The sequence below is a fragment of the Silene latifolia genome, chromosome 11, assembly GCF_048544455.1.
Source record: "Silene latifolia isolate original U9 population chromosome 11, ASM4854445v1, whole genome shotgun sequence".
NCBI lineage: Eukaryota > Viridiplantae > Streptophyta > Magnoliopsida > Caryophyllales > Caryophyllaceae > Silene > Silene latifolia.
The window spans coordinates 64,889,624-64,913,316 of record NC_133536.1 but is presented as its reverse complement, the minus strand read 5'-3'; the positions used below and the strand labels follow the sequence as shown (position 1 = coordinate 64,913,316).

General features: G+C 40.9%; 1 long non-coding RNA gene and 1 other non-coding gene across 2 annotated transcripts; one reads left to right on the top strand and one right to left on the bottom strand.

The window, feature by feature from the left end:
• Nucleotides 1-11,140: 11,140 nt before the first annotated feature.
• LOC141616157 (small nucleolar RNA R71) lies at nt 11,141-11,248 on the bottom strand. Its single transcript, XR_012530525.1, has one exon. It is a non-coding gene; the product is annotated as a small nucleolar RNA R71 (small nucleolar RNA).
• A 7,252-nt stretch (nt 11,249-18,500) lies between these two features.
• Nucleotides 18,501-20,595, top strand: LOC141614899 (uncharacterized). Its single transcript, XR_012529452.1, has 2 exons — nt 18,501-19,912; nt 20,394-20,595. It is a non-coding gene; the product is annotated as an uncharacterized LOC141614899 (long non-coding RNA).
• Nucleotides 20,596-23,693: the final 3,098 nt, after the last annotated feature.

Here is a 23,693-nt window from a genome sequence, read left to right as displayed (position 1 = left end):
ATGATGCAATTTTATGTAAGGGTGTTACACAAGTGACAATTGACAATTGAGATTGCGCATGGTTTCTGACAAAACCATAATCAAAACACATTAGGATGGTTAAGATACCATTGCGGCTATGTTATTTAAGAAATATATTTTCTAGAATCGTTCTAGGCAATAAAGAACAATGAGAAATATTTACAACGGAAATTGAGTACACTTGCAATCATGGGATGTGCAAGAAGGATGAGTCCCGCACACTGTGAAAACAGTGGGAGATATTCTAAGGCTAGAGGGCCTATGTCTTGATTGGATCTCGACACGTACTCAGAAAGTTTAGTAATGCAAATGTATACATTACAAAGGAAAACGAGTACGTAGTGAGGTTGAGTAAGGTACAAGAAGTTGATAAAACCTACTAACCAAAGCCTTCACATAGGCTTAACATGATGAGTCATGTCATTCAATTAAATTGAGATGAACAACTACATTCAAGATCAAACTGGATTATAGAATATGAAGTAGTAATCAGGCATTGATTATTCATATGTGATAATCGCATTTGTCGTTCGAGTTTTACTTTAAAACTCTTTTATTATACTTTGTTACATCCAAATGGGTTGTAGAGACAACATTGAACCCCGTTAAAGTGAACCCGGATTAACATGGTATTCGCCCATAGTCACTTGTATGAGGTGACGTCTCGAAGTGACTAGAGTGTGATGCGATTGATGGCAAGTTCAAGTGCCATAGAGTCATATGAGATGACTAGTCGATCACATAGGCAGACTGTTAGGAACACTTTGTCGGGCAGTGACCGCTTATAGAGTTCTGGCAAATTTATATAGCCTGGTCGTGGCGAGAGCTACTATAGTATTTTAATGAGTCAATTCTTTTGACTAAAGACTATTCGCCTAAGGTGGCACAGTTTCAGATTAACTTTGATTTGTGTTAATACGACCTTCGTAAATGGGGTCAAATGGGCATATTTTGGGTTATGATGGCTGTGGCTAGTCGAAGGGAATAAGTGCGATAGGAATTGTCCACCCCCTTGTCAGGGTTAAAACAATATCTCAGGGCCACTCGAGGAGTAATGAATTGGAAATGCGTGGCCACGCTCAGAAGGTATCTATGATAGATAAATCCGGTCAATCAGTTATTCTCCAGATCGAGGAAACCACTCTCGATATGATCACTTGCAAGTACGACCCGAAAGACACCTTGCATTGAGTGGGAGATAGTAATAGGACAAGAGAATTGGTGACGCACACTTGTTGAGGACAAGTGGGAGATTGTTGGGAAATGTGTCCTCAACAATAGTGCGATCACATAATTTAAATATCATTATTAAATCTCATATAAAGAATATGTAAGGGATGATTCAATTATATAGTCAACTGATCAACATTAATCGGTAACGATTGGCTTGCTAGAGTTTGACGTTACTGTCGTGGGACGGTGGTGGTCAGTTGATCCCTTAAGGTCACACCTAAAGGATGATGCCCTTATCTATAAAGTTGATTAATTGTATGACGATACAAGTTGATCAATTCCTTAAAATTGAACAATTCAATTGTGAGAGAGAATAATATTATCTTATTATAATGGGCTTAAATAAGATTTATTTTAGTAATAAAATGCATTGTTACTAAAATTATTTATTGTTTGAGAAACAATAGAGATAAGAATGAATGGTTAATTATAATTACAAGATGTTGTGAATTATAATTATATGACCCATTTTATTTATGTGATCAAGTATCACTAGTCAATTTATTGTATGTAATTTTAATTAATTCATGAAATGATATTTATGTGATAAATATGCATTAAATTAATAAATAACATGTATCATACTACATGTGACATATTGTGTGACAAATGACAAATTAACAAAATAAAATGGTAGTCCATTTTATGTAAATGGACCGAAAATGGAGGGTGAGTTAGTGGGTTATGGTTGTTTTATTTTATTTGATAAAATGACATAATGATGCCTACCTACAACTAGTCTTACACATCTTACACACCTATTTTTCTTGTGAAGACAAAAAGAAAAAGTAAGACGCTCTATACTACTACCCAAACCGTCCACCCTCTCATCTATCATGATTATTGAGAGTTTTTCTTCTTATTATGATTCATTCACATGCAAAAAGCTCTCTCTCTCTCTCATATATTCATCCTCTTCTTCATAAAAAAAGATGAGTTTTTGATTTCAAATTGTTCTAAAAGATTACTAAAATTATTAATGTAATATATGAGTGTTAGTAATCAATTTTAAGGTAAACTACTAAACTAATATCTAGCTAATATTATTTAGTGGGGATAAGGGATAGTCTTGGGTGCAATCAAGAGGAGAATCTCTACTTTGGGATTTTTGGAGGATCATCCTTATATATGGAAAGCTCAAGAACTAACAAGAAGGAGATCTTGTTGGTGCCCATAAAACCGAAATCATGTAGTAAGGACAACGATTTCTTCACTTATCTATTTTAGTTTACATGCATAAGATTTGTAATTAATTTTATGACTAAATTAATTTGAAACATATATGAATATGTTAAATGATGAGATATAGATTTCTAACATAAATTAGGGTCAATTTTATTAGTATAATTTTCTTCCATATCGATCTTGTTTTCTTTTGATAAACCCATCTTGCTAGATTGAAAGATTAGTAGGTTAGGTCATCATTAGATTTGGAATTTCCTTTGAGCGAAAGCTTTGATAAATTCTAGGGAATTAGAAGACCGTAAGGTTAATTTTGAGCTTTGATCGAAAGGCTTGCTCATATTTTCTTAAACCGTATTACAGGACCTCTGCTACCTTTTTGACCTGACCTTAGCCATGGTAAACCGAAGTTCCTGATCTTCTTTTTTTCTTGTTTGAGAAATTTCTTACTTTAGCAATTAGTCACTAGAATCAACAAATTCAAAACCCCCATTTAATCGTTACTCTTATAGACTGAAAATAGCAAATAGAATTGATCTTGTCTCTCTGTGGTTCGACCCTTACTATCACTAGCTATAGTTTTAGTTCGGATTTATAAATTTAATTTTGATACAAAACGACGGTATCAAATTTTGGCGCCGTTGCCGGGGAGATGGTGTAATTCTGTTTGCTTTATTTTTAGTTTATTTCTCTTGTCTCAAGGAACTTTGGTTCCTTGAGGCCGTTGCTTACTCCTGCTTCTAGTTTTGCTTTTGGACAGTTAGAAGGCAGATTTTTGAGAGGAAGGCTTGAGTACTCTCCGTTTCGCGATCATGACTACGATACATGATAATCTTCAGCCACAAGTGCAGCATGTTCCAAAGGGATACGAAGTACCCACTCCTACTACTGGTCGCTTCGAATTTCGTTCCTCCTATATCGATTTAGTGGAGCGAAATCAGTTTGCTGGTCTACCGGACGAGGATCCTTTGAAGCATATGGAAATTTTAACAGACTACTGCTGTTCCATACCTGTACCGGCTGGGGTGACCCAGGATGAAGTAAAGGGGATGATGTTCTTATACTCCTTGAAGGATTCTGCGCGAGATTGGTACCGCTACCTTGATAGGGTAGCAGCTGGAGTCACAGATTGGACATCTCTAGCATTAGCTTTCTACAAAAAATACTTCCCACTTGCAAAGACTGATGCCTTGATGATGTGAACATTATTTGCGCACATTTAGTCCCCTAATTGAGCCTATTTTGCATACTATTATAGCATTTTATGGCCATTTTATCCGTCAAAACCTTCCTATTTGCTTTTCTATCGCATTTCATATGTTTTGTAGAAAAGGAGATAATAAGGCGGAAATTCCCGTCTTTTCGTGCATATTTGGAAGCTTATTGATGATATTAGATGGACTAGTATGAAGAGGAGGCAAGAATGATGACCAATGATGTAGGAATAAAGAGTTTATAGAAGACTCATAAGGGTTAAAAGCAAGGATGACGAGAAGGAAGCCATCTATGAAGAAATTGCTCGGAAACTGAACTAAGGGTTGCTCATTTGGCTCTGAAAGTATGCTAGATAGAACGGCATCGAAAAATCAAGTGATCTAGGCTTTTGAATCACTCCAATAGGAGTCCGGATGAGAAAATAACGTCCGTTTTACAATCCGAGCTCAAACAAAGAAGCTGTTCGGGAATCCGCGCGTCCCGAGACAGAATCCGCTCGTCTCCTACAATCCGCTCGGATTGTCCACAATCCGCCCGTCTTCTGGCTAGGAAAAAAAAGAAATTTCACTGTAAGAGAATCCGCCCGGATTCCCTACAATCCGCTCGGATTCCCCCTCACCAATCCGAGCGTCTTGCCCAAGGATCCGCTCGGATTCTTCAGCCCAGATCCGGCCGTCCCGACTCCAATCCGCTCGGATTCTTCTCCAGAGATTTTCGTGTTCTTCAAGCTCAAAGAAAGACGCCCTTCTCTCGGAGAATCCCGGAGTCTCCTTGCTCAACTTAAAAAGTGTAATTACTAGTTTAGCCCTTAGTTAACCCTAATGCATCCTCCCTAATTTCCACTATAAATACCCCATTTGTAAATAATCAAAGGGGGCTCCTTTTATCAAGTTTTATTACATCAAGTTTTTGAGATTAGAAAACTCTCTTAGATTAGATTAGGAGTAGATTAGAATAGATTACTCTTTAATCTTTCCACAAATTACACATTAATCTCTCTTTAATTATTGTTCAAGTTTATTATTCAAGTTTATTATTGGGTTATTGAAGATTATTGGGTTATTATTGGGAGATTGACAACCTCCCATCAATCATCAAGTTCTTCTATTATTCTTTGCATTATTATTTTGGAATCTCCATAGGTATAATTCTCTTAATCCTTGTTTTAATTATTGTTAATCTTTCTTACTTGTTCATCATGTTTAGCTTTGTTAGTATGATTGACAACCTTATTAACATGTTAAACTTAATTATGAGTGAGTAGTTACTTAGCTAGGATTAATGGGTAATTAGGGGAAACCAACATGGGGATGATTCATGCTTAAATCAATATGCTTTCATATCTCATTTGCTTGCTTGTTTTGATCTTAATACATGCACATGTTATGTTTGATGAAATGCTAAGCCTATGAATCCTTGCATTTACTATCATCTCTTATCTTTTCAATGAGACTTGTAAGACATAACCCAACTCGAGTGTCATTAGACCATGCATGTTGTTGAGTAGGGAAGATTAAGTCGACTTGTAGGTGTTGTACAATCTAATCGATTCGGCTCCGGGACCCAAACTTTCCTAGGATTGTAAGATATAACCCAACTCAATCCATCACAACAATAATTGCTTGCTTATAATTTGAGAACATGTTTGTATGATCAATTCCCATGAATCCCCTATGACCCCATGATATCCTAGCACTCTTAATCATTTGTTTACATCCTTCCTTTTATTGCTTATTTTACTATATTGCATGCATTAGTTTAGACACAACTACAAACCCAACCAAATTGTGACGCTAGCATAAATTGATATAGATAGACTTAGAACCCAAAGCACACCGTCCCATGGATCGACCTCGACTTACCGCTAACTAGTTGTTTGTTGAGTATTACAAATGTGTTTGATTGGATGAGCGACGACATCAACCCACATCAAAATGGCGCCGTTGCCGGGGATGGTGCTATGTGATTAAGTTCTTACTTGTTTGTCTATTTTGATTTTGCTTTCACCTTGAGGAACTTGTTCCTCAAGGATTGTTCTTACTATTTTTGTGTAGTTTCCATGCTTGTAGTTGTTTCCTTGTCTTAGTTATGATGACTCAAGACTTGACACATGGAGTATGTGGTGGATCTTTTGAGTATGACTATGGGTATGGGGAGTTTGAGGAGCAAGTCAACACAAACCTACCTTATTATTCGTACAACGAAAATCCTAACCACTACCCCAATTTTTCCCACCAAAATCACCACACCCAATATCAACAACAACCATCCACCCAAAACTCACTTTACAATGAATTCCAAATGTCACAATACAACCACTTTCACACCTACCCACAACAAGAAGATGAACCCATTGAAAATGTGATTCTCCAAATGATGGGAGACCAACAAAACTTCTTCAAACAAATTCTAGAGGAGAGCCAAAAGGGGGACAATGTTCTTCAAGGCATTGTTGCCCAATGTGAGGAGTTGGAGATTCAAATTGCCCAAGTGAAAGAATCCCAAGCAATCACCCCCACCACTCCTTGGACATTGACCATGAATGTGAGTTTGAAGGAGTTACCTTTGATGAGAAGTGGGAAGAGCCAACCTCCTTGAGCTCTTGTGAGTATGAAAGTGTGGTATTTGATGATGAAGACATGAGGTTGAGTAAGCCAAATACTCTTAGCCTTTGTGAGTATGAGGGCGTGTCATTTGAAGTAAATGTTGAGGTGTTGGAGAAAGAGTTGGTGAAGAGGAGTGAAGCCCCCATTTATGATTCTTATGGAGATAGCGACGATGACAAGCCTATGGAAGAAGCTTGTGCGGAATATATGTCTTGCATTGAAGAAGAGGGATGGACTTGTAATATCACCTTCCTTGAGGAACCTATCCTTGAGACCTTTGAGATATCCTATGATGAAGGTGAATGTCCTTTCCTTATATCCCATGAAGACTACTTGACACCTACCATGGAGCCAATGATTGTTGAAGAGGATATGGTGGACCTTCTTCACAAGGTCAAAGCATCATACAAAAGCTACTTGGTGGAAAAGCTCAAGGAGAAACTTGCACGTGAAGCTACTTGTGGAAATTTGGCATCCACAATGCCAACTTCTAAGGAGCTCGATCATCAATGTTATGAGAATTCTCCTTCCACCTTGGAAGGATTGAAAAATCAAAATGCTATCACCGTCACCGAAATTGAAAGAGAAGGTGGTAAGTGGAAGTCTCCGGATGAAAATGAGCCATACTTCATATCTAGTGTTGACAAGAATCATGGGCTTATTGGTTTAAAGTATTGGGAAAGCTCTAGTGCCAAGGACAAGGTGAAAGAAAGGACATATGACAAACTTCCTTGGCCAAATTTCATCTTCAAGTGGAGCAACCCATACTTATGCTTATTCGGAGCTTGTTCACAAGCTTTCGATCTCCTTCTAAGAGCCTTGAGCTCTATGGACAAGAATCTCTACCATTTGAACTAGTTTGGTGGAGTCCTATCTCAAACCACCATTTGTAAGATACCCTTTTCTTTAACTTTGCATTACATTTACACGTTCATTTAGTTATATACATATACATTTAGCATGCATTTATTTCATATTGCATTTACATTATTTAGTTCATATAGTATAGTTTGCATTGTAAATATAATTCATGTAGTTAGTTGCATATAGACTAGAGTTCATGCATAGTCGCTAATGGCCAAACCTATTCATTTCTACACTAGAGATAGTGTTTAAATCGGTTTGGGGAGGTTTGATCATAAGTGACCATAGTTTAAGCCATGCATCATCTAGTATAGTTTAGATTGCATTCATTTGTTATATATGTCATATAGAATTGCATTTAGTTAGAGCATGCATTCATTCATATCATATCATTGCATTTGTACTTTATTTCAAAAAAATCAAAATTCCAAAAACATGTTTTTCTTTTTATTCCTACTCCTACATGTACATTGAGGACAATGTCCAAAATAAAGTGGGGGATGGGAATTTATATTCCAAAAAATGATAAAAATTGAAAATTTCGAAAAATCACAAAAATATGTCCTTTAATTTCATAAAAACAAAACCCATAAAAATTTGAAAAATTGAAAAATCCAAAAACATGTTCATTTCCTTTGTAGTGTAGACTTGTATATATTGTTTTGTATATATTATGTTTGTTCATCCTTGTTCACATTGATTGACTACGCCACATCCGAGACATGAGGATATTGAAGACCGCATGGTATGATCTTTCCAATCTCCTTTTTCCTCTTTATGTTAATGACTATGTGGCTTTATTTTGATTGATGCGGTATAAACAATGTGAATTTAGGACTTGCATTTAGTTTATATGACATATTAGTTGGTAGAAACATATGCATTAGGATGTATAAATGCTAGTTGCATCATGGCATGTAGTTGCATGTTAGAAAAATTTTGCGAAACCGTCTACTTGGGAAGCTTGACAAATGTATATAGGCCCTAGTAGATGCTTTTTCTTCTTAAGACTTTGCTTGTTAGAATACTTGTAAAACACCCTAGGATGTGTCATGCTAGTATCCTTTGACCCATGGTTTAAGGCCGAGTCAAGAGTACCTTGTGGTGTGATAACTCCTTGGCTACCGTTTATTCCAAGGCGACCCTTGAAACCATGCATACTTCTATCATTCATCCATATTCTACCACATTTTTGTCATCAAAGGGAATGGGCACAAAAAGAAATCAATTTGAGTTCAATGAAATGAAAATGAAAGAAAGTTTGCAAAAATGCATCAAATGAAAAGAGGAGCAAAAATAGGACTCCTAAGCTTCAAATACAAGGCACCCTCGTTACTAATTGGGGTGACTTTGAAAATGTTCAAAAAGAAATGCAAAAAGTTGTCAAGTATTGAAATGCCAAAAATCAAAAAGAAATGGCAAAGAAAGTGTTCTCAAATGTCAAATGCCATAAGAAATTGGGGGGAAAACAAAAAAAAAACAAAAGCAAACTCCCAAAGTGAAACTCATATTCTATCGATCCCTTTATCCATCGTATCCATTTTTGTGCATGGTAGAGAGGGGACGACCCTTCTTCTTGTCTAGGCAAGAGGGGGAATTCCGCGATCCTCCAGTGTTTCTAACACCATAGGGAGTCTACTCTTGACAAAAGCATTTAACGATTGAGGACAAGGGTACCCTAGCTTGACACAACTTGGAGGTGATTTATTGGTATCCTTCTAGGCTTAGTAGTTTGAAGAAATTGCATCTATGAAGGAGTGTGTACCCTTGAATTGCTTCCCTTGTAGATAATTTCCGCCACTTAGATGAGGAAAGTGGCTATTCTTTTGTAGATGCATCCATTACTTGTTTTGTGTGCTTAATGATTGGATGTGTCGCCATTTTGGCAAGACCCACCTTGCCTTGCAAGAAGGCATCCTACCTCATGGTTGTCTTGTTGTGAGTTGAAGGGGCGGAGTGAGACCCGCTAATTGTCTCATATCGGTTATATTAGTAGGTTAGTTTAAATAAAGGTCTAGTTTTTGTCACCTCTTTACTCGGGACGAGTAAAGGTTCGGTTTGGGGATATTTGATGTGAACATTATTTGCGCACATTTAGTCCCCTAATTGAGCCTATTTTGCATACTATTATAGCATTTTATGGCCATTTTATCCGTCAAAACCTTCCTATTTGCTTTTCTATCGCATTTCATATGTTTTGTAGAAAAGGAGATAATAAGGCGGAAATTCCCGTCTTTTCGTGCATATTTGGAAGCTTATTGATGATATTAGATGGACTAGTATGAAGAGGAGGCAAGAATGATGACCAATGATGTAGGAATAAAGAGTTTATAGAAGACTCATAAGGGTTAAAAGCAAGGATGACGAGAAGGAAGCCATCTATGAAGAAATTGCTCGGAAACTGAACTAAGGGTTGCTCATTTGGCTCTGAAAGTATGCTAGATAGAACGGCATCGAAAAATCAAGTGATCTAGGCTTTTGAATCACTCCAATAGGAGTCCGGATGAGAAAATAACGTCCGTTTTACAATCCGAGGTCAAACAAAGAAGTCGTTCGGGAATCCGCGCGTCCCGAGACGTAATCCGCTCGTCTCCTACAATCCGCTCGGATTGTCCACAATCCGCCCGTCTTCTGGCTAGGAAAAACAAGAAATTTCACTGTAAGAGAATCCGCCCGGATTCCCTACAATCCGCTCGGATTCCCCCTCACCAATCCGAGCGTCTTGCCCAAGGATCCGCTCGGATTCTTCAGCCCAGATCCGGCCGTCCCGACTCCAATCCGCTCGGATTCTTCTCCAGAGATTTTCGTGTTCTTCAAGCTCAAAGAAAGACGCCCTTCTCTCGGAGAATCCCGGAGTCTCCTTGCTCAACTTAAAAAGTGTAATTACTAGTTTAGCCCTTAGTTAACCCTAATGCATCCTCCCTAATTTCCACTATAAATACCCCATTTGTAAATAATCAAAGGGGGCTCCTTTTATCAAGTTTTATTACATCAAGTTTTTGAGATTAGAAAACTCTCTTAGATTAGATTAGGAGTAGATTAGAATAGATTACTCTTTAATCTTTCCACAAATTACACATTAATCTCTCTTTAATTATTGTTCAAGTTTATTATTCAAGTTTATTATTGGGTTATTGAAGATTATTGGGTTATTATTGGGAGATTGACAACCTCCCATCAATCATCAAGTTCTTCTATTATTCTTTGCATTATTATTTTGGAATCTCCATAGGTATAATTCTCTTAATCCTTGTTTTAATTATTGTTAATCTTTCTTACTTGTTCATCATGTTTAGCTTTGTTAGTATGATTGACAACCTTATTAACATGTTAAACTTAATTATGAGTGAGTAGTTACTTAGCTAGGATTAATGGGTAATTAGGGGAAACCAACATGGGGATGATTCATGCTTAAATCAATATGCTTTCATATCTCATTTGCTTGCTTGTTTTGATCTTAATACATGCACATGTTATGTTTGATGAAATGCTAAGCCTATGAATCCTTGCATTTACTATCATCTCTTATCTTTTCAATGAGACTTGTAAGACATAACCCAACTCGAGTGTCATTAGACCATGCATGTTGTTGAGTAGGGAAGATTAAGTCGACTTGTAGGTGTTGTACAATCTAATCGATTCGGCTCCGGGACCCAAACTTTCCTAGGATTGTAAGATATAACCCAACTCAATCCATCACAACAATAATTGCTTGCTTATAATTTGAGAACATGTTTGTATGATCAATTCCCATGAATCCCCTATGACCCCATGATATCCTAGCACTCTTAATCATTTGTTTACATCCTTCCTTTTATTGCTTATTTTACTATATTGCATGCATTAGTTTAGACACAACTACAAACCCAACCAAATTGTGACGCTAGCATAAATTGATATAGATAGACTTAGAACCCAAAGCACACCGTCCCATGGATCGACCTCGACTTACCGCTAACTAGTTGTTTGTTGAGTATTACAAATGTGTTTGATTGGATGAGCGACGACATCAACCCACATCACTTGAGAAGCAAAATTACAAATTTCCAGCAAGGACCTGATGAGGAATTTTGCGAAGCATGGGGACGTTTCAAGAGTTTGGTTCGGTCCGTCCCTCACCACGGTTTCCAGCAGTGGTACCTTTGCAACTTATTCTACAACTCTTTATATGATGACTACAAGGTTATCCTGGATGCAGCTGCGAATGGTAGGTTCCAAAATAATACTGGTCAGAATAAAGGTTGGAACATTATTGAGGAGATGACAGTCCATAGAGCTGAGTTTGGAAGTTCGCGTGGAAACTCGCGAAAGCAAAGTGATGAAATGAGTGCCGTTACGACACTCATAGCTTCTATTACAGCCCGTCTCGAGAAGCTCGAGACCTCTGAAGCTTCCAATGAAAGAGTTGAAATTCCTATCCATAACTCAGATGAGACCGCGGAATTGAGAGAAATAATCCGAGCTCTTTTGGTTCAAGTCACGAAAATAGAAGAAGCTGGGATTGAATCTGCAAAGAATTTTGTGAAGCAGTTGGAGAATTTAGAGGCTAAGCAAGTCGCCAAATCTTCAAGCAAATGTGAGGGGCCAATTGAAACCATTAATGCCATTAATCTCCGAAGTGGCCTTTCTTATGATGGTCCCGATAAGCCAAGAGAAGACTCGGGAAAGGATGAAAAGAAAATTTTAATTTCTGGTGCGAAAACGAACTTTATTGCCAGTACCAGCGGTCGATCGACCAACAACAACAGTCGATCGACCGGAATCCCTAATGAAAAAGTTTCTGACCAGAAACTAATTGAGCCTAGCACATGTGGTCGATCGACCATCACTATCAGTCGATCGACTGAAGTTCCTGACGAAGGAGTTTCTGACCAGAAACTGTTCATACCCAGTGTAACTGGTCGATCGACCGAACCCAATGGTCGATCGACTGGGTCTCCAGCGCAGGACGCAAATCCGTCAACTAACTTGCATGATTCTATACTTATTGATGATTTGACGGAGGTATTAAACCTACGGAAGCCGAAGGTCGCTGATCCTACGGCCACTGTTGCAATCCCGTATCTGGAGCGTTTAAAGAATACTAAGCTGGAGCGCAAGTTTGGTAAGTTTTTGGAGATGGTCAAGAATCTTGAGGTAACCATTCCTTTCACTGATCTAATTACCCAGGTACCCTCTTACGCTAAATTTATGAAAGACATTTTGAATCGTAAGAGAAATTTTCACGATGATGGTGTTGTTGCTTTTGTGGAAGTGTAATACTCCGTATTTATGGTCTTGGGGGTACTCTATCGAGTAGCCCTTACTCTGTCGAGTAAGGGTATGTTGCAGAATAAAATAGTTTCTGACCTGTTGGGCACTCGATCGAGTAGTCAGGGCACTCGATCGAGTAGGGGTACTCGATCGAGTACCTTGGGTACTCGATCGAGTGTCCGGTTTACGGGGAGTTTTTCGCGGGTTTTGTTAATTATGCGATTAGGGTATTTAAACTTAATCGTCGTTGTTTTAATTCACTTTTACCAAAACCTAAAACCTGTTTAAGAGAGAAAGCAGTCAGTCATCTTCCTAATCGCATCCTTAACAATTTCCAGAGTTCAGACGGTCAGTTGTATCGTAGTTCGTGTCGTTGGATTCCTTGCGTCGAGGGTAAGCTTTTAATATAATTTATATAATGTTTTGCTAGGTTTGGTCGAACCCTAATTTAGGATTTGGGGGTTTTATGAATAGTAAGTAATTGGTAGTCTTCATATGTTATATGTTAGGAGGAGAATTCATAGAAGAGGCGTTTTGAGACAGCTGTAGATACCGTCTGCGTGTTGTGCTTTCCAGGTAGGATTTCCTACTCAGTATTAGTCCCATAATGGGATATTGGTGATGTGCTGTAGTTAGTTGCTTGATATGATGATTGTATTTGTAATTGTGCTTGTGGTTGTGTTGTTGATGGCTCTCGAGATGGGTTCTCGGCTGAGTGGGGTCACTTGCGGGAGTGATCTCACGCCCTAGTTTCGCCCTTCGTGGAACCCGCCACGAAAGGGGATGTGCACATTAATGGACAGGGTTATCGCTCGTACGATGAGCGGGGCTTAGGTGGGAACGGCTGCGGTCCCCCATCGGCGGGCTGGTCCAAAGGACGATCGGTATTGAGATGATGGGAGTTGGCGGTGTGTGTGTGTGTGTGTGTGTGACAGTTCAGCTGTCTGTTTGTCTTATTGTTGTTATCTATATTGATTGTGTGATTAGTACTGACCCCGATGTTGTTTTGTAAAACCTGCGGTGATCCATTCGGGGATGGTGAGCGATATTGAACAGTATAGAGATGATCTTTGGGATAGGCCGGGATGGCCATGACATGACGATAGAGTCTTCCGCTGTAGTTTAGCATTTATTTACATTTCAGTTGAGAACAGATAGTTTGGAATAATGTATTGTACTTTCAGTTTGGTTTCGAGGATTGTACTTATTCATTAAATTACTTATAATAAATGTTGTTTCTGTTTTGTCTATTTGATTATCATGCCTCGGGCAACCGAGATGGTGATGTCTTCATACCTGAGTGGTCCTGGTAAGGCACTCGGAGTATGGGGGTGTTACAAATGGTATCAGAGCGACGATCCTGAAACCTGTAACCAATGAACTTAATGAACATAGGGAGTCAATTAAAATGAACCCGGGGTAAAAGTTGTAGGAGCTAGTGCAAAGGCTTGGGAGACGTCCTAAAGTCGCGGGGGTCGCCCTACAACTTTGAACCGGTCACATGGGGAAAGTGATTGTCGAATCATATGTGTGCTTGGTTAACTTGTTAACAATGTGATGAAGTGTGTGATTGTTGGATGTTGAAGGAGAAGTTGAGAATGTGAAAGAAAAGTAATATATGTGTAGACTTGATGTTGGAATAACATGTTGGATGTTTACAATGTGGCTTTAATAGCATGATGAATTGATCTTGTTGATAGTAGAATAGATGCGTAGCATATTTATTATGATGTAATATGGTTTTATAAAGTTTAGCATGTTAGTATATGACGTAACATGCGGGTAGCTCTTACGAGTTAGTGTTACTCGATCGAGTGAGACTGACTCGATCGGGTGGGTTTTTGGCGATTTTGAGTCCAGAATCGAGTTTTGGGGCACTCGATCGAGTAACTAGGGGTACTCGATCGAGTAGGGGGTCACTCGATCGAGTAGCCTAGATACTCGATCGAGTAGGTAAGAGATCAGAAGGTCTGTTTGGTTCTGGAGTTTGGGTACTCGATCGAGTACGTGGAGCACTCGATCGAGTAGCCCGTTACTCGATCGAGTGTGTTTGGGAACTCGATCGAGTAGGTTCTGGGGGTCGCGTCTTCGTGTTTTGAAGTTTAGTACGTATGTTCATATCTACCCCTTCTTTTCTTATATATGTATAGTTTCAAGATGCCGCCCAAGAGAACTGCTTTGTATGCGAGAGCTGAGCTTATGACCACGGATGACATCGTTAAGATGTTAGAGCACCAGGATGCTCTTACTGAGACCTTGAAAAGAGTGAATGAGGACAAGGATAAGAGTAAGGAGAAGGAGGTTGATCATTCTAAAATCAGCCTCTATATTGCGAGGTTTAACCCGAAAGAATACAAGGGAGTTGGGGAGCCTAATCTGCTTGATAGTTGGCTGAGAGAGATGGAGAACATCTTAGACTTGGTTTACTGTCCTGATGAGATGACAGTGGAACAGGCTGCGTTCTATCTGAGGGAGGCAACAGGCAAGTGGTGGGATTCAGTGAAGGTGAGTGCTAAGGAGATATATACCAACCAAGGCTTACCTGCTATACCTTGGGAGGAGTTTCGTAGGGCTGTGAGGAAGGAGTTCGTACCGGAGCATGTGAGGAGTAAGTTGAGGGAAGAGTTTGATAAGTTTAAGATGATCACGAGATGTCCGTAGTCGAGTACTACGGACAGTTCAATGAGAAGTCCAGGTATCTTTGAGGATATGGGTTTGAGTGAGGAGAACCTGGCATTGAGGTTTGAGAGAGGGTTGACTACCACGATTATGGATAAGTTACCCGTGGGAATCCTTACCGATGTTAAGGAAGCTTATGAGAGGGCTGGAAGAGCGGAGAGGCTGGTGGAGATGGCTCAGGAGAGGTCTGGTGGTGAGAAGAGGAAGTCTGAGAGCGAGGGTGGTGGCCAATCTAATTACAAGAGAGGCAACCACAATCAGTCTAAGGGGTTTTCTTAAGGTCGGGGTTCGATCTTGGAGCTTCCTTTGGGCGTGGCCGTGGGAGTGTGAGTAATGGTTGGGGAGTGACCTGCTTTGGTTGTGGTGGTGTAGGCCACAAGAGACATGAGTGCACGAGTGCACCGGATCTTTTCGAGACCCGCACGAGCTTCGCGAGCAACAGACCGGGCTGGATCATGGCCAAACCGGGAAGTCGAGTTACCAGAGTGGAGGCAACCGCAACGGCGGTAATTCTTATGCGAAGACACCGATGAACAACAACAACAATCAAGGGTCGGGTGCTAAGCCGACCGCATCGGCTAGTCTTGTCCGGGAGGTGGGCGGAAGACCGATGGCAAGTTGTTCATGATGGACAAGAAGGCAGCTGAGGAGGATGCGTACGTTATCACCGGTACATTCCTTGTTAATGGTGTTCCTACCTTTGTTTTGTTTGATTCGGGGGCTTCTCAGTCGTTTGTGTCTTCGAGTCATGTTAAACAGTTGGGTTTGAGAGTATACGAGTCCAATCGGTGAGCAAGTTTTCATACCTTCGGGTGAGTCTGTATCGTGTGGGAGGTTGTTTAGAGATATATCTTTGATAGTTGGGCAAGTCGATTTCCCTGTAGACTTGCTAGAGTTTCCTTTTAACGGTTTTGAGATGATAGTTGGGATGGATTGGTTAGGAAAGTATAAAGCTAAGATAGACTGTCATCAAAAGAAAGTGTCCTTAAGAGGTCCAAAGGGTGTTAGTGTGTCTTACCGTGGGTTTCTAGTCAAACCCAAAGTTAAGTTGATTGCAGCTGTCACCTTGAAGTCTTATCTGAGGAAGGGGTGTCCTTTGATCCTGTGCCATGTGAGAGATGACCGGATAGAGATTCCGGCAGTTGATGAGATACCAGTGGTGGGAGAGTTTGCAGATGTTTTTCCAGAGGAGATTCCGGTTGCCACCGAAGAGGGAGATAGATTTCACCGTCGAGTTGAAGCCAGGGACGGGGCCAATCTCTAAGGCACCGTACCGTATGGGTCCTAAAGAGATGGAGGAGCTTAGGAAGCAGTTGGATGATTTGATAGAGAAGGGATACATTAGACCAAGTGTATCGCCTTGGGGAGCACAAGTTCTTTTCGTGAAGAAGAAGGATGGAACTTTGAGGTTATGCATAGATTACCGGGAGCTGAACCGTGTGACGATAAAGAACAAGTATCCTTTGCCAAGGATAGATGACCTGTTTGATCAGTTGAGTGGTGCAACAGTCTTTTCTAAGATCGATTTGAGGTCGGGGTACCATCAGGTGAAAATTAGAGATGTGGACATACCGAAGACAGCTTTCACGTCGAGGTATGGCCATTATGAGTATGTGGTGATGCCATTTGGGTTGTCTAATGCGCCGGCAGTGTTTATGGATTTGATGAATAAGATCTTCAGACAGTTCTTGGACCAGTTTGTGGTGGTGTTTATCGATGACATCTTAGTCTACTCTAAGACTAAGGAGGAGCATGAGGAGCATCTGAGGATCGTGTTGTAGACTTTGAGGGATCATGAGTTGTATGCTAAGCTGTCCAAGTGTGAGTTCTGGTTAGAGAAAGTTGCTTTTCTGGGGCATGTAATCTCTAAAGATGGGGTAGCTGTGGATCCGGCGAAGATTGAGGCAGTGACAAAGTGGGAAGCACCAAAGAATGTTGCTGAGGTGAGGAGTTTCTTGGGTTTAGCTGGATACTACAGACGGTTCGTGAAAGATTTCTCCAAGATAGCTAGACCGATGACAGCGTTGATGAGGAAAGAGAACAGGTTTCGTTGGGATGAGAGTTGTGAGACGGCGTTACAAACCTTAAAGGAGCGTTTGACCACAGCTCCTGTCTTGGCATTACCCGAAGGGAGCGAGAATTTCGAGGTCTATCGGATGCCTCGAAGAATGGGTTGGGATGTGTTGATGCGAGAATGGTAAGGTAATTGCCTATGCTTCTAGGCAGTTGAAGCCTTATGAGGAGAACTACCCTACTCATGACCTGGAGTTAGGTGCAGTGGTGTTTGCTCTCAAGATTTGGAGGCACTACCTTTATGGAGCAATCTTTAAGGTATTTTCTGATCACAAGAGTCTCAAGTACATCTTCACGCAGAAGGAGTTGAACATGAGATAGAGGAGGTGGATGGAGCTGATTGGTGATTATGACATGGAAATCATCTACCATGAAGGAAAGGCCAATGTTGTTCCTGATGCTTTGAGTAGAAAGAGTGTACATTCCTTGTGTACAGCTCTATCTTTGATGAGGCTGAGGGATGAGGTAGCGAGCTTTGGGATTCATATGATGCGAAAAAGAGATGCTATGGGTGATATGACAAGTACACATGGAGTTTTATGATGAGATTCGGGATAAGCGGCTTTGGATCCTAAGATAGTGGAGTGGAGAGTCGGAGTAGAGAAAGGGACACAGTGTCCCTGGTTTTCTATTCATACGGATGGTAGTTTGAGGTTTGATGGTAGGTGGTGTGTTCCTAATGATGAGGAGTTGAAAAAGACGATCATGACAGAGGCTCATTGCACACCATATTCAGTTCATCCAGGTGGAGACAAGTTATACAAGGATTTGAAGAAAACGTTTTGGTGGCACTGGGATGAAGAAAGAGACAAACAGTTTGTGTCCCGTTGTTTGACATGCCAGAGAGTTAAAGGGGAACAGAGAAGACCACAAGGTAAGATTCAGTCTTTAGAGGTGCCTGAGTGGAAGTGGGAATCCATTTCCATGGATTTCATTGTGGGTTTGCCAAAGAGTCAACAAGGTAACAACATGATTTGGGTGATAGTGGATCGTCTGACCAAGTCAGCTCACTTTGTTCCAATGAAAGATACATGGACTAAGGCACAATTGGCTATGGCCTATCGAAAGAACGTGCTTAAGTTACATGGAGTCCCTAAGGACATAGTGTCCGACAGAGATGCGAGGTTTATATCAAGGTTTTGGAAGGAGTTGCGGGAATCGTTGGGAAACACTTTGAAGATGAGTACAGCATTTCATCCTGCGACAGACGGGCAGACTGAGAGAACAATCAAGACTCTTGAGGATATGTTGCGAGCTTGTGTGATGGATTTTGGTGGTAGCTGGGAGCAGAGGTTGGACTTGATAGAGTTTTCTTACAACAACAGCTATCACACCAGTATTGGTATGGCACCATTTGAGGCTTTGTATGGGAGGAGATGTAGGAGTCCAATCTGTTGGGACGATAGTGCTGAGGCAGTGGTTTTAGGACCAGAGATGGTGCATGAGATGGTAGAACAGATTAAGATGATCAGGGAACGGATGAGAGCAGCCCAGGATCGACAAAAGAGTTATGCAGATCTACATCGTCGGGACATAGAGTTTCAAGTTGGGGACAAGGTTCTTCTGAAGGTGTCTCCTATGCGAGGAGTTATGAGATTTGGGAAGAAAGGCAAGCTAAGCCAGAAGTTTATAGGGCCTTATGAGATCTTAGAGCGAGTTGGGGAAGTGGCTTATCGTTTGGCTTTACCGGCTGCTTTGGAGAGAGTGCATAATGTGTTTCATGTATCGCAGCTGCGGAAGTATGTGAGTGACCCGTCACATGTGTTGGAGGCAGAGAACTTAGAGCTTGATGAGTCTTTATCATACCTTGAGGTGGCTAAGCAGATCCTAGACCGAAAAGTTAGAAATACCAGGAGTGGTGAGACAGTTTTGCTTAAGATCCTTTGGTCTAACCATGAGACTGAGGAAGCTACATGGGAGGCAGAGGATATCATGAAAGAGCGTTACCCTTTCCTTTTTGATCAGGTATGTATGGTTACGGGGACGTAACCTTGTTTCTTTTAGGGGGGTAGGAGATGATCGCGAGAGTTTTTAAGAGTTCTATATACCCCTTTTATATGTTGTGTCGGTATGTTTGTCGGGATAAGTTGGGTTAGTAGCATGTTTTACGTTGTGTTTATTGTGACCTTCGAGTCGGGAAGCTTATGGGAGTACCTTTGTTTAGTAGTGGTTTGAACTTCGGGGACGAAGTTCCTTTTAAGGAGGGAAGACTGTAATACTCCGTATTTATGGTCTTGGGGGTACTCTATCGAGTAGCCCTTACTCTGTCGAGTAAGGGTATGTTGCAGAATAAAATAGTTTCTAACCTGTTGGGCACTCGATCGAGTAGCTGGGGCACTCGATCGAGTAGGGGGGTACGATCGAGTACCTTGGGTACTCGATCGAGTGTCCGGTTTACGGGGAGTTTTTCGCGGGTTTTGTTAATTATGCGATTAGGGTATTTAAACTTAATCGTCGTTGTTTTAATTCACTTTTACCAAAACCTAAAACCTGTTTAAGAGAGAAAGCAGTCAGTCATCTTCCTAATCGCATCCTTAACAATTTCCGGAGTTCAGACGGTCAGTTGTATCGTAGTTCGTGTCGTTGGATTCCTTGCGTCGAGGGTAAGCTTTTAATATAATTTATATAATGTTTTGCTAGGTTTGGTCGAACCCTAATTTAGGATTTGGGGGTTTTATGAATAGTAAGTAATTGGTAGTCTTTATATGTTATATGTTAGGAGGAGAATTCATAGAAGAGGCGTTTTGAGACAGCTGTAGATACCGTCTGCGTGTTGTGCTTTCCAGGTAGGATTTCCTACTCAGTATTAGTCCCATAATGGGATATTGGTGATGTGCTGTAGTTAGTTGCTTGATATGATGATTGTATTTGTAATTGTGCTTGTGGTTGTGTTGTTGATGGCTCTGGAGATGCGTTCTCGGCTGAGTGGGGTCACTTGCGGGAGTGATCTCACGCCCTAGTTTCGCCCTTCGTGGAACCCGCCACGAAAGGGGATGTGCACATTAATGGACAGGGTTATCGCTCGTACGATGAGCGGGGCTTAGGTGGGAACGGCTGCGGTCCCCCACTGGCAGGGCTGGTCCAGTGGACAGTCAGTATTGAGATGATGGGAGTTGGCGGTGTGTGTGTGTGTGTGTGTGTGTGTGTGTGTGACAGTTCAGCTGTCTGTTTGTCTTATTGTTGTTATCTATATTGATTGTGTGATTAGTACTGACCCCGGTGTTGTTTTGTAAAACCTGCGGTGATCCATTCGGGGATGGTGAGCAGATATTGAACAGGTATAGAGATGATACTGGGATAGATGGGATGGCCATGACATGACGATAGAGTCTTCCGCTGTAGTTTAGTATTTATTTACATTTCAGTTGAGAACAGATAGTTTGGAATAATGTATTGTACTTTCAGTTTGGTTTCGAGGATTGTACTTATTCATTAAATTACTTATAATAAATGTTGTTTCTGTTTTGTCTATTTGATTATCATGCCTCGGGCAACCGAGATGGTGATGTCTTCATACCTGAGTGGTCCTGGTAAGGCACTCGGAGTATGGGGGTGTTACAGGAAGAATGTAATGCTCTTTCGCAAATTAACATACCACCTAAATTAAAAGACCCGGGTAGCTTTTCAATTCCTTGTACTATAGGTAATCACGAAATTGGAAAGGCCCTTTGCGATTTAGGGGCCAGTGTCAGTGTCATGCCATATTCCGTTTGCGAAAGGCTAAATATTGGTAGACTTAAGGTGACCGATATTACCCTTCAGATGGCAAATAGATCGACTTAGAGACCTTTAGGAGTCTTAGAGGATGTACCCGTTCGAGTGGGTAAGTTTTTTATTCCTGTCGATTTCATTGTTTTGGACATTGCAGAGGACAGTCAGATACCTATTATCTTAGGTAGACCATTTTTACATACAGCTGGGGCTGTAATAGATGTCAAACGCGGAATTATAACCTTAGAGGTAGGGGATGACACCATTGAGTTCAGTCTTGCTCGTAAGGCTACTGAATCTGATGATGATGATACGTGTTATTCCATTGATATTGTTGACAGGACTGTTACTTATAACTGGAGGGAATCCTTAGCCAAGGATCCCTTAGCTGATCTAAACCGTTTAGATGAGTGTGCAGATAATACAGCGGTGAATGCTGAGGAGCTAGATGTTTTGGTAGCCTCAATAGAAAGCTACGAGCTCACAGAGGAAGAAGATGAGATGCTCATAAGCCTGGCCAACGAAAACTCGGTAAACACTTGATATACCATTGAAGCTGATTCTGCCTATGCTGTAGAGGTAAAGGTGCCAGAGCGTAAGCCACTTCCTCCTAATCTTAAGTATGTTTTTCTAGATGATACGGAGCAGTACCCAGCTATTGTTAGTGCTAAGCTTAATGATGACCAGCTTTCTGCTTTGATGTGTGTGCTTAAGAAAAACAGGAAGGCTTTAGGTTACTCTTTGGATGATATTAAGGGCATCACCACGATATTTGTATGCACGGGATAGAGTCGGAGGAAGGCCACAAGCCTTACGAGACGTGGTCAACGCAAGTTGAACCCGAAAATGCAGGAAATTGTTATGGACGAGGTGATGAAACTACTCGATGCAGGTATTATTTATACAGTTGGCAACTCCAAGTGGGTTAGCCCAGTTCAGGTAGTTCTGAAGAAAGGAGGGACTACCGTGGTTAAAAATGAGAAAAATGAATTAATACCAACTCGAGTTGTGACAGGGTGGCGGATGTGCATTGATTATAGATAGTTGAATGCCTCCACCAAGAAAGACCACTTCCCCCTCCATTTTGTTGACCAAATGACTGAAAGACTTGCTTCTAACAAATTTTTCTGTTTTCTAGACGGATATTCAGGGTTCTTTCAGATCCCTATTCATCCGGATGATCAGAGTAAGACCACTTTTACCTGTCCACAGGGTGTTTTTGCATACCGCAGATTGCCTTTCGGATTGTGTAACGCCCCAGCTACCTTTCAGAGGTGCATGATGGGGATTTTTTATGATTATATAGAGAACATTATGGAGGTATTTATGAATGATTTCTCAGTTTATGGTAATGACTTTGATCGTTGTTTAGCTAATCTTGATAAAGTCATGCAGCGTTGTATTGATGTTAATCTTGTTTTAAACTGGGAAAAATGTCAGTTCATGGTCAATGAGGGAGTTGTGTTAGGGCATCTGATTTCCGATAAGGGCATACATGTTGATAAGGCAAAAGTGCAGGTGATTGAGCAATTGCCTCCTCCCGTGAATGTTAAAGGAGTGAGGAGTTTCCTTGGTCACGCTGGTTTTTATCGGCGTTTCATTAAGGATTTTTCAAAAATTGCTAAACCACTTACACAATTGCTCCTTAAGGAGGCTGTCTTTGAGTTTACTGACGAGTGCCTTTTAGCTTTTAACAGGTTAAAGGAGGCTCTAGTTTCTGCACCAATCATTCAGCCGCCTGATTGGGACCTCCCCTTCGAGATTATGTGTGATGCCAGCGATTATGCGATTGGTGCAGTTTTGGGACAGCGGAAGAATAAAGTTTTGAATGCCATATATTATGCGAGCCGAACTCTGGATGAGGCTCAAGTCAACTATTACACCACTGAGAAGGAGTTTCTAGCTTTAGTTTTTGCCTTAGATAAATTTCGGTCTTATTTGTTAGGTTCTAAGGTTGTTGTTTATACTGACCATGCAGCGCTGAAGACTCTCTTTCTTAAGAAGGATGCGAAGCCGAGGCTTTTGAGGTGGATACTCCTTTTGCAGGAGTTTGATTTGGAGATCAAAGATAAGAAAGGTGCGAGAGAATGTGGTGGTGACCATTTATCTCGTCTCGTAGGCGACGAAAGGGAGGACTCGTTACCCATTAATGATTCTTTTCCTGATGAGAGTCTGTTAGCTATTACTAATTCGGGGTCTTATCCACCTCCGTGGTTTGCTGATTATGCTAATTTTGCTGTGACAGGTAAGATACCACCGGAGCTTTCATGGCGTGAAAGAAGCGGTTCGCTTATGATGCTAGACAATACTTTTGGGATGATCCTTATGTTTTCAAGGAATGCGCAGACGGTCTTATCCGGAGATGTGTGCCTCAATGGGAGGTGAAGGATATCCTAGAAGCTTGCCACTCTTCTGCCTATGTTGGTCACCATGGTCCGTCCCGGACTGTGGCTAAGGTACTCCAATCTGGTTTCTATTGGCCAACTTTGCATGCAGATATACGCAATTTTGTTGCTGAGTGCGATGCTTGTCAAAGATCGGGGAATATTTCAAAGAGACATGAGATGCCACAGGTAGGTATTCTAGAGGTTGAGATTTTTGATGTCTGCGGCATTGATTATCAAGGACCTTTTCCGAGTAGTCAAGGTAATAAATATATCCTCGTAGCTGTAGATTATGTGTCCAAATGGGTAGAAGCTATCGCTACTCCCCATTGCGATGCAAAAGCCGTGATTAAGCTATTTAAGATTATTTTCCCTCGTTTTGGTGTCCCTAGGGTTGTCATTAGCGATGGTGGAATGCATTTTAAAGAGAAACAACTTAGTGATTTATTGACTAAATTCGGTGTCCAACATC